This window comes from Aedes aegypti, chromosome 3, assembly GCF_002204515.2.
Source record: "Aedes aegypti strain LVP_AGWG chromosome 3, AaegL5.0 Primary Assembly, whole genome shotgun sequence".
NCBI lineage: Eukaryota > Metazoa > Arthropoda > Insecta > Diptera > Culicidae > Aedes > Aedes aegypti.
The window spans coordinates 225,258,418-225,271,645 of record NC_035109.1 but is presented as its reverse complement, the minus strand read 5'-3'; the positions used below and the strand labels follow the sequence as shown (position 1 = coordinate 225,271,645).

Genomic DNA, 13,228 nt, shown 5'->3' with positions numbered 1-13,228 from the left:
CTTCCCAAGTGATGAGAATGAATCACCAATTGTAAATGGGACTGGGCCCAATCAAAGTTATCAAAAAGAATCCAACAGGAACGGCCACAACAACTGCAGCAACAAAATTGCATTCGCCGTAGAGGCAAAACTCAGGCTACAAGTCTTGGGCGCCTATCGCTGCCTTCGATCGCCCATAGCAAACAGAGCACCCGCAGAGAATCTTGCGCATTGAGTGAGAGTTGAGACATGATCGGTGCGCTCTGGGTGTGTAAGTATGGGTAACAAGAGTATTGACCACGATGTGTGCTGCGGCGGTGTGATGGTGTGGTGGAACGTAAGTGACTTGTCGAAATGCAAATAAGACCGACGGCGGAGCAGCGTTTCTCAATTTTATGGGTCCCTGGAAGCTAAAATTTCTTATTGCAAAATAGGAGTAACTTGCAGATAATGGATAAACGATCACAACTGTATATGTAAATGTAGTCTACATTCTGGCTGACGAAATTAATTAATAAATTACATTAGAGCAAAGCTCAAGAGGTTTTGAGCTTTTACTCGTAAATGTGGCTGTTGAGCTCTTTTAGCATTTTAGAGATTTATTAGCGAATTTCATGAAGTTTCATAATAATACAAGGTGAGAATTCTTTATTTCCAATTATTTTGCGTAAAGTACTAGTTCCATATGCATCAAAATGTATATAAAAAAACTCACTTGGTGAACTTCCTTGCCGTCGGCATATGAATAAACTGCAGATTTGAATATTTGTCCCAAAATTCTCTATTGATGAATATCGTAAAGTGTCATGTTGGAATGTGAGTTTAATTTTTAATAAGTCTGAAACTTATTTAAAATGTCATATAATATAGCCAACTCTTGCGGCACAGATAGCATTAGCGGTAAATTAGCTATTCAGCAAAACCAAGCTGAGGGTCGAGGGCTCGCATCCAGCCGGTCATGGATCTTTTCTAAAGGAATTGTTCTCGACTTCCCAGAGTATAAACTATCTTCGTACCGGCCACAGGATATACACATGTAAAAACCATTAATTGACAAATATCTGTGAAAGTGCTCAGCTAAGCTAAAAAGCAGGCTGTGTTACAATAAAGACGTAACGCCAGACAGAAATAGTCTATTAACTCTCCCTTAATCGATATGTCGTATCTCGATATCAAATAAGAGAACCATAGAAAAAGTTTGTTTTCATGGTCCCTTAACATTCAGATGTACTATTTTGTTGTTCATTAACTATACTATTATTAATGCTTATAATAATTATCTCGCTGAACAGCTGCGCGGTCATCGCTACAGTTATTTGGTACAAAATCTGAGCTTATTAAATTGTCTGCAGAATACAGCAAATTATCAAATTTATCTCTCTCGTAGAAACATTATTGTACATATTTGTAGTAAGACATATCATAAACTTCATACATATACTCAATTTAAATTAAAATCTAAACCACAATTTGCTCAAATGGTGCGCTAGAAGCGTAAAAACAATTCAGACCAATAACGTACGAATACGGGAGGCATATTATTCCGACAAGATAAAACTAATTGGCAGTCAAGTCAATTCAACGATGCATAGAAGCAGACTTCAATAAATTCAATAGAAAAAAAAGCAACAACATTCTTTCGAATTGTGTGCATTTCATCCAAAATGCATGCGGTGGTTTACTGTGGCTTTCGCTAGCATTGTGGTAGGATTTGTGGAAAGAAAGCAAACGACAAAAACCGATTCGGAGGAAAGACTTTCTGTGGAATGTTCTACTCCACAAACTGCTAGCATCGAGTGAAGATAAAGTCATTTCCATGGGTTCCGTATAACATTCCTTTTCATGTGAATCCCTTAAAAACGCTCTTGCATAGGAGAATCACTCAAACTTGGTTATGATTTGACATCGATAGCTTCTATACTATTTTATTACTCACCCAAGATTATTGTTCACCCAAATTGTTCTCTTTTCACTGATTCATGCTTAATCCTATCCTAAACGAAAGCTGACATCCCTAACGAGCGCCAAGGCACGACACAATTATCATGGATGACTACATCTCCCAGCAAAACAGAATACCGTGATTTCAGGTGCGTTTGAACAAAGTGCGGTAAAATTTCATTTCATTTTTATCAAACAGAGTACATTCATCAAGGTTACATTCGGAATATTAGCAAAGTTTGTCTTAACTTTTACCGATTTGTACATGGAGTGATAGAAAATGTTAAAATCTGTGTATAATTGCTAATTTCCTAAAATTTGTTTCGTATAGTAGAGAACGACATATAAGACTGATGGTAAGTCTGATTTTAAAGATTTGTTCACTATTTCAATGAAAGTCTCCAAAAAGTCTTCATTTGCAATACATCTCTAATCATTCGTCTAACCAAAGTGATCTCTAACGTTAGTTTTTTTTTTTTTCAATTACATGTAGCGAATCCTGGCGCAAAACTCTCTAGATTCATTCATTACTCTCATGCGACCATTCCACAGGTTCTTTTGGACTATTTACCCAGATTCCATAGAAGAATTTCTGAATCATTTTATGATTCAGCAATTCTTCGATGGATTCATCCAGAGATTATTTGAAAATTCAAGGGATTCTCCCACTTCCAGACTCTTATCAAATCTCCCAGGAATTCAATCAGAAATTCTTCCAGTGAATTTTCAAGTGATTCTTAGAATTTAGCATTTGCTCCAGGGGATCATTGAGCATTACAACGATACAACCTCTATGATTTTAAATGGATTATTTTGAAAAAAAAATCCAGTAACTATTACAGGATTTTCTCCAGAGATTTTTCCACCAATTCTTTAAATTGTTATTCAGGCGATCTTTCTTAAATTTCTACTGGACTCCTTTTAATAAAATGCACAAAAGTTTATTCCAGAGTTTATGAAGAAATTTGTTTGAGGATATTTCCTGAAAATCCTATAAAAATCCTCCAGGTGTTAATAAGCCAATTTTTTCAGTTATTCTTCCTACCATTTACAGAGATTCCACCAAGAATTTCTTCCCGGAGGTGCCGGAATTTTTGACCCATTTCGACCAAGACCAAGACCAAGATCTGGTCATATAAGAGTTATTCTGCGTCTATTATAACATGTGTGCTACTCGGGTTATGAAGTGCCTTAGAAAATTTCTCGAAGTATTTACCCAGCATGTCATCGGGGGACTACTCCTACAGTTCTTCCCAGCTTAGTTCGAGTGATGTATCAAGTAAAATCTCCATGGTGTTTCATTAGCTACTTTAAAGTAACACATCAGCATACTCCATGGACGAGAACAGCTTTCGGGAGGCTCACAAGATTGATCAGAGCAACAATGGATGGTGTGCAAAACTGCGTGAAGATCTCGGGCGAACACTCCAGTTCGTTCGAGTCTCCGCGGGGACTACGACAGGACGACGGACTTTCGTGCCTATTGTTCAAAATTGCGCTTGAAAGTGTCATGCGGAGAGCCGGACTTAACAGTCAAGGCACGATTTTCACGAGATCCGGACAATTTGTTTGCTTCGCGGACGACATGGAAATTATTGGGAGAAAATTTGAAACGGTGGCAGATTTGTTCACCCGCCTAAAACGCGAATGCGTCAAAAACAAAGTACATGCTGGTTGGTGGAACTGAGCGCGACAGCGCCCGCCTAGGAAGCAGTGTTACGATAGACGGGGATACCTTCGAGGTGGTGGACGGGTTCGTCTACCTCGGATCCTTGTTGATGGCTGACAACAATGTTAGTATGGAAATACGCTGTCAAGAAAGATTCACCCCCACACCAAATGCACGATGTACAAAACGCTCATAAGACCGGTAGTCCTCTATGTGCATGAGATGTGGACTATGCTCGAGGAGGACTTGCAAGCTCTTGGGGTTTTCGAACGCCGAGTGCTAAGGATTCGGCGGCGTGCAGGAGAACGGCATGTGGCGGCGAAGGATGAACCACGAGCTCGCTCAACTCTACGGCGAACCCAGTATCGTGAAGGTAGCTAAAGCTGGAAGGATACGCTGGGCAGGGTATGTTGCAAGAATGCCGGACAACAACCCTGTAAAGATGGTGTTCGCTATGAATCCGATCAGAACAAGAAGGCGTGGGGCCTGGACCTGGAGAGCATGGGTCACAGTCGAAGATGGAGAGAAGCGGCCATGAACCGAGTGAATTGGCGAAATATTGTTGGCGAGGCTTTATCAAGATAATTGATGTAAAACCAAATGAGTAAGTAAGTAATCAGCATTCCTCCGATCGAATGCCTTGTTTTTCAATTTCGTGCTTTGTTTTTCAATGAATTTCTTCAATAAAAATCTTGCTGGAAAATATCCAAAGACTCGACTTATTAATTCCTCTACTAGTAGCTTCAATTTTTCACTTTAAAAAAATATTCAAATCGCTATAAAGTTTTTGTTTCTATATATGTTCGCACCATTTTTTCACAAGTTCTAAAAAAACTCTTCTATTTTCAGAATATGTGTCGATATTGATCATTGGACATCTGTTTTGAAGATATTCCGATGTTCCTTGGGGGAGCGATGTTTCCTATAGAAAATTTCTTTGGTCGCCATATTGTAACTCTACCGGAATTAAATGATATAGTATTAAACAGGTCGAAGATTTATCACAATATAGCAAGCTGTCATAAAAATCGATTGAACTACTGGAGGCCGCGATCCAGACCTCTTAACTTGAGTATTTTATATGAATGCGTAATTTACTCAGTCCTGTACTGTTTACTTCATTATTTGCGAAATCCCATCGATTACAACACTTAGAAAAAGTAGATAACTTGCGCTTGCAATGGAATACTCTTCAAAAATTGAGCTACTCAACCATGATTTCAACCGATATATTCAAGCCACCAGTCCCCATGGTTTATCTATCCCGATAAATAAAAATGGAATGGAGTTTATATGTCACAAGATGGCTTGAGTTCGGGCTATAGCATTTTGAAAATTACCTCATAGTTATGTTCCTGAAGTTCCCCGACTTGATTGTATGTACAAAACACTCAAGATATTCACCGGCAAAGTCGGAATAACGAGAGAGTACGGAACTGTAATTATTGTATGGGCGAGAAAAACAACTTCAACGTATATATCGAAAAAAAATCTACTATTTATATTATAGCAAGAGCCGATTACAGTGTTGACGTGCTTAAGCTGCAGCACATTGCAGGCCAAATCTATAAAACACCGCTATTTATTTAATGTGGAGTCGCTGAATCTTCTTCCGTTTTCGAAAACATCATAGTAGTCTGGTTTTCGAGATATTGATGGTTAAAATGCATTATTTATCAATTTCAGTAAACATGCATGCAAGTTTATCAGCTTGTATGCTCATTGTTGTGCTTTATTTACTAAAGAAATTTTTAATTGTTAAGAAGAATATATGTTTAATATTATTAGAATTGTTAAGAAGAATATATGTTTATTATATGTTATTGTTAAGAAGAATATATGTTTATTATATATTATTGTGTATTTCTTTCACCACTGGACTGCGAAGTGCGGTCTCATAAGTGCGAAAGTGTGAATAAAAGTGCGGGATTGCATTGAATTCTATTGGTGTCTTAAGAACACTTATTCTTTGATTTGCACTTTGAATGCGCAATATAAACAACATTTATTTTATAATAATAATAAAAATGTTTCTGGGCTTCTAGGACCACATACAGCCTGCGGACCGCAGAATGAGCATTAGTGTGGGACAAAATTTAAATTCTCGCTCCAATCCACTTTTTGGTTTGAATTTGGGTAAAATCCCATAATAACTAAGCAATAATTTCAGCTCTATTGGAGAAATTACAATGTAGCGCCATCCGTTCAAAGTGTGTATGGAATTTACTAAATCTTGCGAAGAAAAATCGTCCATTGCTCCTATAAAAATCAGCACACAGATCTCAAAAGGTATGTTTACGATGATGAACATTGCTGAGGGCCGCGAAACAATCTGACACTTGTGAAAAAATATTTAATGAAAACCGATTGTTAAGGTGACGTTGATTAACATGTAAAGGAATAACAATAATAACAAAATTGGGTAAAATTTCCGACTACTCTATGCTTAAAACTAAATGTTCTTCATCGTAAATATTGTAAAACTATTTTATAGATGTCAGTGGGTGACCTCTGGCGGTTTTTATTTGCAACAGTAAGTTTTCCCATAGTAAATCCCATACAAACTTTGAATAGATGACACTAAATTATAGTTTTACCGATCGAGCTGAAATTTTGCATAGTTGTTATCTGAGATAGACTCGCGAAGAGGAAAAATATCAACGTCATATGCAGCCCAGATTCCGCTGTCACGAAACGTCAAATGCAGCTCGCCGTTTTTATCGATGTAAAAGTGAAAAGTATTGTATTCACAATATACTGTTATTAAGGAGGAGTTTTTTCCAAAGTTGCTGATAAATCTAAACACAAGATTAGTTATTTTTAATGTGTGCTACGTTTTCTGGCATGAAATTTCACTCAAAAGGCTATTTATGATTCGATGTGATGCAAACGCAACCATTTTTTGCTGAGATGTTCATGTAAGAGTTTGACCGGCTTGCGCATGATTGGCACAAACACAAAATGGAATAAAAAAAAACTCAGCAATCTCAGAAAAAGAAGACCGTCTTCGCGAGTCTCGTCTCAGGTTGTTATGAGGCCCAAATGACATCCAAAAAGTGGACTAGAGCGAGAATTCATACTTTTTTTATTATTATTATTGTCCCAGGCTAATGAGCATCACTAAATGTTTTCCATTTAATGTCATTGGTTTTATTCTCTCTGAATATTTGAATACTTCAATATCATTCATGTGGGCATTTCTGCAAAGCTAAATTATCTTGATTTATTTCAGATGGCTTTCTCTGTCACAAAGTCAACAACGATATTTTTCGATACTGTCCGACGTTTTGGTCGATGGGCTGAGGCCTTTCTTAAGGATCTATAGTTTATCGTCCTTCGTTAGAACATAATTCTTCTAATTTCAGCTTTGATAGATAGGTGTTGTTTCCTGCTGGTGGATTGGAGAATAATTTTGGAGATATTTTTGCCTACCGCACAACACTCCAGACTGTTTTAAAAAATGATTGTAATATTATCGAAGGTTGGTAACCTTAATAATGTTAGAACAACGCAAATATTCTAAAATTTACGGAGGTTGAACAGGGAATAACTTATATAGAAGTCTATTCAGACACATTCCTAGTGACTCACGATAATTTGTTTCTACCATCATTAATTTACCGTAAAATTATAATGCGTGGCGCAATAAATTCTTGCACAGACGATCCTCAAAAAATTCTTATAGATCGTCCCAAATACTTCAAATCATTTTGATATCTAGCGCGATCATGTTTTGAACAACCTCAAAAAATTGCACAAACGACACAACAATTTGATGTATCTAATTGCGACGATTTATAAGCATTTTTAGAATTATTCAAGATCGACGTAAATAAACAATCGTGCAATGCACTCTATTGAGAAAATAAACTACTTCCAATATTCTCATTTTTCACACATCTAACATTCAATCGGGAACCGCTGCGACAGACGATGACGATCGTCCCTTTTGATGTGTGTGTGCGCCTAACCTGGGCACGACCATTTGCCCCCAAAATACGGCGATCATCATCTTCCGCGCAATATTGGACTTGGCGACAAGGTTTTTTTTTCGGCCGCAGTTGCAAATGACCGTTAAAGTTATTTTCTGACCAGTAAACCAGCAAAAATATGTTTATGTCAGCGCCACGGCGTTGGGGAACTGATGCGCTAACAAAGAAACGCTGCTAGAATGCTCGCGTACGCGAAATGATCACATGCGATTACACGTCGTTTCGTTCATACCAATACACTGGACGAGATTCACCAAAATAATATACTAACCATGGTGGGAAATGTTTTCCGAGCCTTTTTTTTGCGTGAATTGGGTGGTGATTTGTAGAACCTTCCAAAGCGATGATTAGCCTAAGCGCCGTGGTCTGAGTGATTGATGAAGCAACGTTGTCTTTATGTGCTCATTGCATGGTCCAATTATACAATTAACTATAATCGCCAACTAATGATAATCACACATACTCAATTTTCGATCAATTGCATCTAAGCTGGTTTAATCCATTGATACTCGATTCACTTGTTCTCCAAATAGATTTTCTAGTAAGATTTTTTTTCACATTTGCACTTGCCACCTCGCTAACACGTTGTGTTTATTTGAAATCGCAATTTTCGATAATTTATTGTTATTATTTTTAAACACCAAATTGTTGTTTATTCAACTGATTAAAATAACGATCACTTTGCTCTCTCACTGCTCTCGTTTTCCGTCTAGAGATAGACTAACTGATAACTTTAGCGCTTGAATCACACTTCTTTTCGCCTTGCGAAGTTCAAACACTTTTATCTTCGGATTTCGTATTCACACAACTACAAACTGCTGCACTATGGCTTCTTTCTTCCTTCTCTCGCAGTTTAAGCTGCTCCTTCTCTCACGCCTTGTATCAATCAGTGTTGTACTTCGGAGACGGGAGTAGTATTGTTACAATTGCAAATAGTGTATGGTCGGTTCATATGGGACCAGACACCAGACACAGGATCAGCAGACACACCACACTATCAAACACCCAAAACGATCACTTCCGGACGAAGAACGAAGGTTTGTTGGTTCCTCGAAACGCGTTCGCTTCGTATCGAGTTTCGATCTAAACTGACCAGCAGTGTCGCTGTGCAATGCGGCAAGAGCCTCAAACCGAATGGACTGGTTGTTGCGTTGAATTGAGTGGTTGGTTACCTCTGCTCTGCTGCACGATCACAAACCCATCGAATCGCGCGCCTCCACTCGACTGACATCTCCGACATTGCTCCACACGTTGTGCTGTTGATGGTGTTGAAGTGAGTTCCACGACTGCCCGCATGCTTTCCATACCACCCACCGAAGCGATAGGCACGATACAATGCAACAAGTGGTGAGTGTCCACCACCCAGAGTTGGGGCCCGAACGTAGGTCTGTTCGTGTGTTTTCTGCACCGGCGGCGTATGCAAGGAGCACACGTGTACCGGAATGCTCACGCATGTTTCTATGTTGGAAAAGGGACCGGAAATTTATTAAAGAAAATTTGTCTGGATTTGCATGGCATTTCTTCCATCAAATCCCAATGTCTGTTCTTGAGGAAATTCAAATCTTTAAGGCAACATGTTATTTTCCATATCTCTCATCTCATTCTAACAATTTTCATAAAAACTTTGCAGTAGCAAATCTCGTGTTTTAGTGAAACGACGAAGCCGAACATTTTGTGCTGTTCGGCACCCATGACATTGAAAGATTCTTTTAACCAATAAATTATTGTTTTACTAAACTTTTTTGATTTCGATTGTTTAATCAGCATTGATACTTGTAATTAAGCCCAAAAGCTTTGGTTTACATCGTGTTTAGAAAACACCAGCTCAGGGTAAACAAAATGTAAACAAATACCGTAAGAATTTGTCGCAACTTTTCAACTATTAGTTTTTTTTAGATATGCACAGATACGAATCGAAAGTGCAAGAGTCATGCTTTCAAAATGGTGAAGACCAAATGTGAATTGATTCACACAGCAAAGATCTCTGGAGGGACAAAGTGGGACCAGCACAATTGTTCTGATGCCGGCACTTACCCGGTCAATGTTTGTTGTGGACTACCAATTTTCATTTTCAGTATTTTGATCAAGTTAAGTCAACTTCAAGTTCTGAATCTGGTTCTAATGTCCAATACGAATCAAAAAAAAATATGTACCGTACAAAAACTATGAGCTTGATTGGCCACCCGTGGATGCTACTCCAGTATCGCCAGATCAGCTGCACTTACACAAGGAACCCACCAGATGATTGCTTGGGATTAACAGACACCCTCAGTGTATAAGTGCAGGTGATCTTCCATTTTTAGGCGATAATGGCGTCTGCCACGTCAGAATGCAGACCAATGAGGGGAAGGGGGAGGAATTAATGATGCATTAAACTGGCTTCCACGGTAGACCGTATATACCACTGCGTCTACGCCAGTTTATGCGGGCAGGATGAAGGGTAGGGTGATTCAAAATTTAAAAATGTTTGAGTATCAAATATACCATATGCTCCTTACTATCCTTATCATAAAAATAGTATTCTGTGAAATTTTTGGCTTTTTAGGTGGTGATTTAAAGGTGGCCCAAAGACAATGTAGGTTTATATGGAAATTACTATGAAGAAATTTTGAGAAATTTTCCACACACGCTAGTACTGTAATGTAAGTACGAACTTATTATCCCATAGTAAAAACTCATTCTTCAAACCATCATAAAGAAGTTTGCTGAATAGAGAAATTCAATCCGACGAATAGCAGAATATCGAGTTTGTTTGCTATTATTTAGCTTAATATGCGATTCTAGCCATGCAAACATGTACAAAAATCCCAAACAAAATTAGCTCAAAAGGGATTTGTTTCTTCAGCAACATCTTCCTTTAAGGTTTGAAGAAAGAGTTTTCAGTATGGGATGATAAGTTTCTTCTTACATTACAGTAGTAACGTGTTTGGAACATTTCTCAAAATTTCTCCATAGTAATTTCCATATAAACCTACATTGTCTTTGGGCCACCTTCAAATCACCACCTAGAAAGCTGAAAATTTCACAGAACACTATTTTTATGGTAAAGAGCATATGGGAGATAGGATTTTCAAACATTTTTAAAATTTGATTCGCCCTAATGAAGGGATGGAGTAATTTTTTATGGCAAAGGGGCTTGCTGGTTTGGTTAGCAGACTGCCTATGTATCAGGCGTAAGGAAAATCGTGCTATAATAATGAAAGAGTGGAAGCGTAGGGAAACGGTTTATTTCTGTTCGTCTTGGGTTCTAGCAAATGCTATAAACCGTGATAGATCAACTGTGATATATATCAGTGTGTAAACGGCATCGTAAAGATACCCCACTCATATCATCGTATTATCGAAATTACTCGCTTCATTCGAAGTATTATCACCATAAACTACATTCATAACAACTACCGAAAAGCTAAACATTACATATAATTTGCAATTGGATTAGATGGACAAATTGATGTGAAGATTTGCGAAAAAGTTACACGTCTTCTCAGTGAGAATCGAACTCACGACTCCCCGATCTCTAGTTGGGGCGCGTTAACCACTACGCCATGAGAGGACTCATGAACGCAGAAGTTAACCTGAATTCGATTTCAGCTCAATAATCACGTGGTTCTTTTTCGCAAAGTGCACCTCTTTCGGAAGAATTAGATGCCCATCCAAACACAACGCTTCTATATATATCCAATGCCTAGCCCGAGAGCGCATTGTTTTTAGGTATAGGAATAGCACACTACACTAGCCAGCAACTGCGCTGGCTGAGGTATCTATTGTGTGGGCTTCCAATGGGTCGCGACGTTCTCAAACGACCGGTTACGGAACATGAGTCCGTTGCTCGATAAATATTTGTTTTTAATTATGAAACGTGGTTTTACGGCTAACCAGCCGAGTGGAAGTTTAACAACTACCGAAAAGCTAAACATTACATATAATTTGCAATTGGATTAGATGGACAAATTGATGTGAAGATTTGCGAAAAAGTTACACGTCTTCTCAGTGAGAATCGAACTCACGACTCCCCGATCTCTAGTTGGGGCGCGTTAACCACTACGCCATGAGAGGACTCATGAACGCAGAAGTTAACCTGAATTCGATTTCAGCTCAATAATCACGTGGTTCTTTTTCGCAAAGTGCACCTCTTTCGGAAGAATTAGATGCCCATCCAAACACAACGCTTCTATATATTGGCATTGGATATATATAGAAGCGTTGTGTTTGGATGGGCATCTAATTCTTCCGAAAGAGGTGCACTTTGCGAAAAAGAACCACGTGATTATTGAGCTGAAATCGAATTCAGGTTAACTTCTGCGTTCATGAGTCCTCTCATGGCGTAGTGGTTAACGCGCCCCAACTAGAGATCGGGGAGTCGTGAGTTCGATTCTCACTGAGAAGACGTGTAACTTTTTCGCAAATCTTCACATCAATTTGTCCATCTAATCCAATTGCAAATTATATGTAATGTTTAGCTTTTCGGTAGTTGTTAAACTTCCACTCGGCTGGTTAGCCGTAAAACCACGTTTCATAATTAAAAACAAATACATTCATAACGTTTGTTACCGAAAACTGTCGCGGTGAATAGTGAAAGTCAAGCCCTATGTGCAGTAATTAGTCGAAAAACTGCATTTTGGCTATCCAATATTCCGATTTTCGAACAGCCGACATTTAACAGCAACAAAAAACAATCGTGAATACTACAATACAACGCCCGAGAGCGATATCGGACGACCGCATACAGTAGCACCAAAAAAGAGGAGATCTAAACCACACGGCAATATACAATCAGCCACTGACTCTATCAAAAAAGCTACCTAACATCGTTTGAGTCAAATGCTGGGCCACTCTCAACCCCATCCAAGTGATCCACCTGACAGAGGGAGGATTCCGCAATGGATGATACGAGATGATGAGATCGCGCAAACGATCGTACTGTTGATGTAAGTGCGCACTGACGATGAAGCTTGCTCGACTCAGCGCACACCACGGTTGCCTACTGACCATTTCTTGATCGGTAATACAATATTACTTGCTCTGGGCCCCAGTGAAACTAAAAAAGTTCAAAAAATTATTCCTGAAAGAATTCCTGGAACAGATCTTGGAGGATTTCTGGGAGAAACTCCTGGAAGAATCCCAGTAAAAAAATTACTTTAGTAATCACTAGAGACATTCTTGTAGAAACTCCTTGCGAAATCTCTAAAGGAATCCCTGTAAATGTCTTGGCTGTCTTGGTAGTGTAATTCGACCAACACGCCACGCCGTTCCCATAGGGGACGTTAGCCAAAATAAGGACGTTTCAAGTAATACTGTTCTATATGGTATGCCCTTTTCAACATCTAATCCAATTTCTCTCGCCGTTCCCTTACGGTACCTATCCATCTAGTATTCATTGCTTTCTTCTCCATGCTCCCTCTTACTTCAAGTAAAATAGACCAATATGCCGGTAACCAAATTAAATGCCTGTAAATATTGTTTGTAGGAATCCTAGGATGCTTATCGAATCCCTGGAGAAACTCCAGGAGGAATTGCTAAGATAGTCAGCCTATCAAGAGCCCTATCAAAACTGGTCTAAAATGTATCATGGAAAACAATATTTCTTCCTGGAGCAATCTCTGGCAAAAGCCCTAGTGAAGAAATTGCTGTAAGAATTACGGTAGAG

The 13,228-nt window shown here is 38.7% G+C and overlaps 1 protein-coding gene across 2 annotated transcripts in view; it reads right to left on the bottom strand.

Annotated features, from left to right (window-relative positions):
* The window catches only part of LOC5570561 (receptor-type guanylate cyclase Gyc76C), a 256,689-nt gene extending 247,910 nt beyond the window's left edge, over positions 1 to 8,779 (bottom strand). For both annotated transcript variants that reach the window (XM_021853210.1, XM_021853211.1), the window contains exon 1: positions 7,853 to 8,779. The gene's annotated coding sequence lies outside the window, so the exon portion shown is untranslated. The remainder of the gene's footprint in view (positions 1 to 7,852) is intronic.
* Positions 8,780 to 13,228: the final 4,449 nt, after the last annotated feature.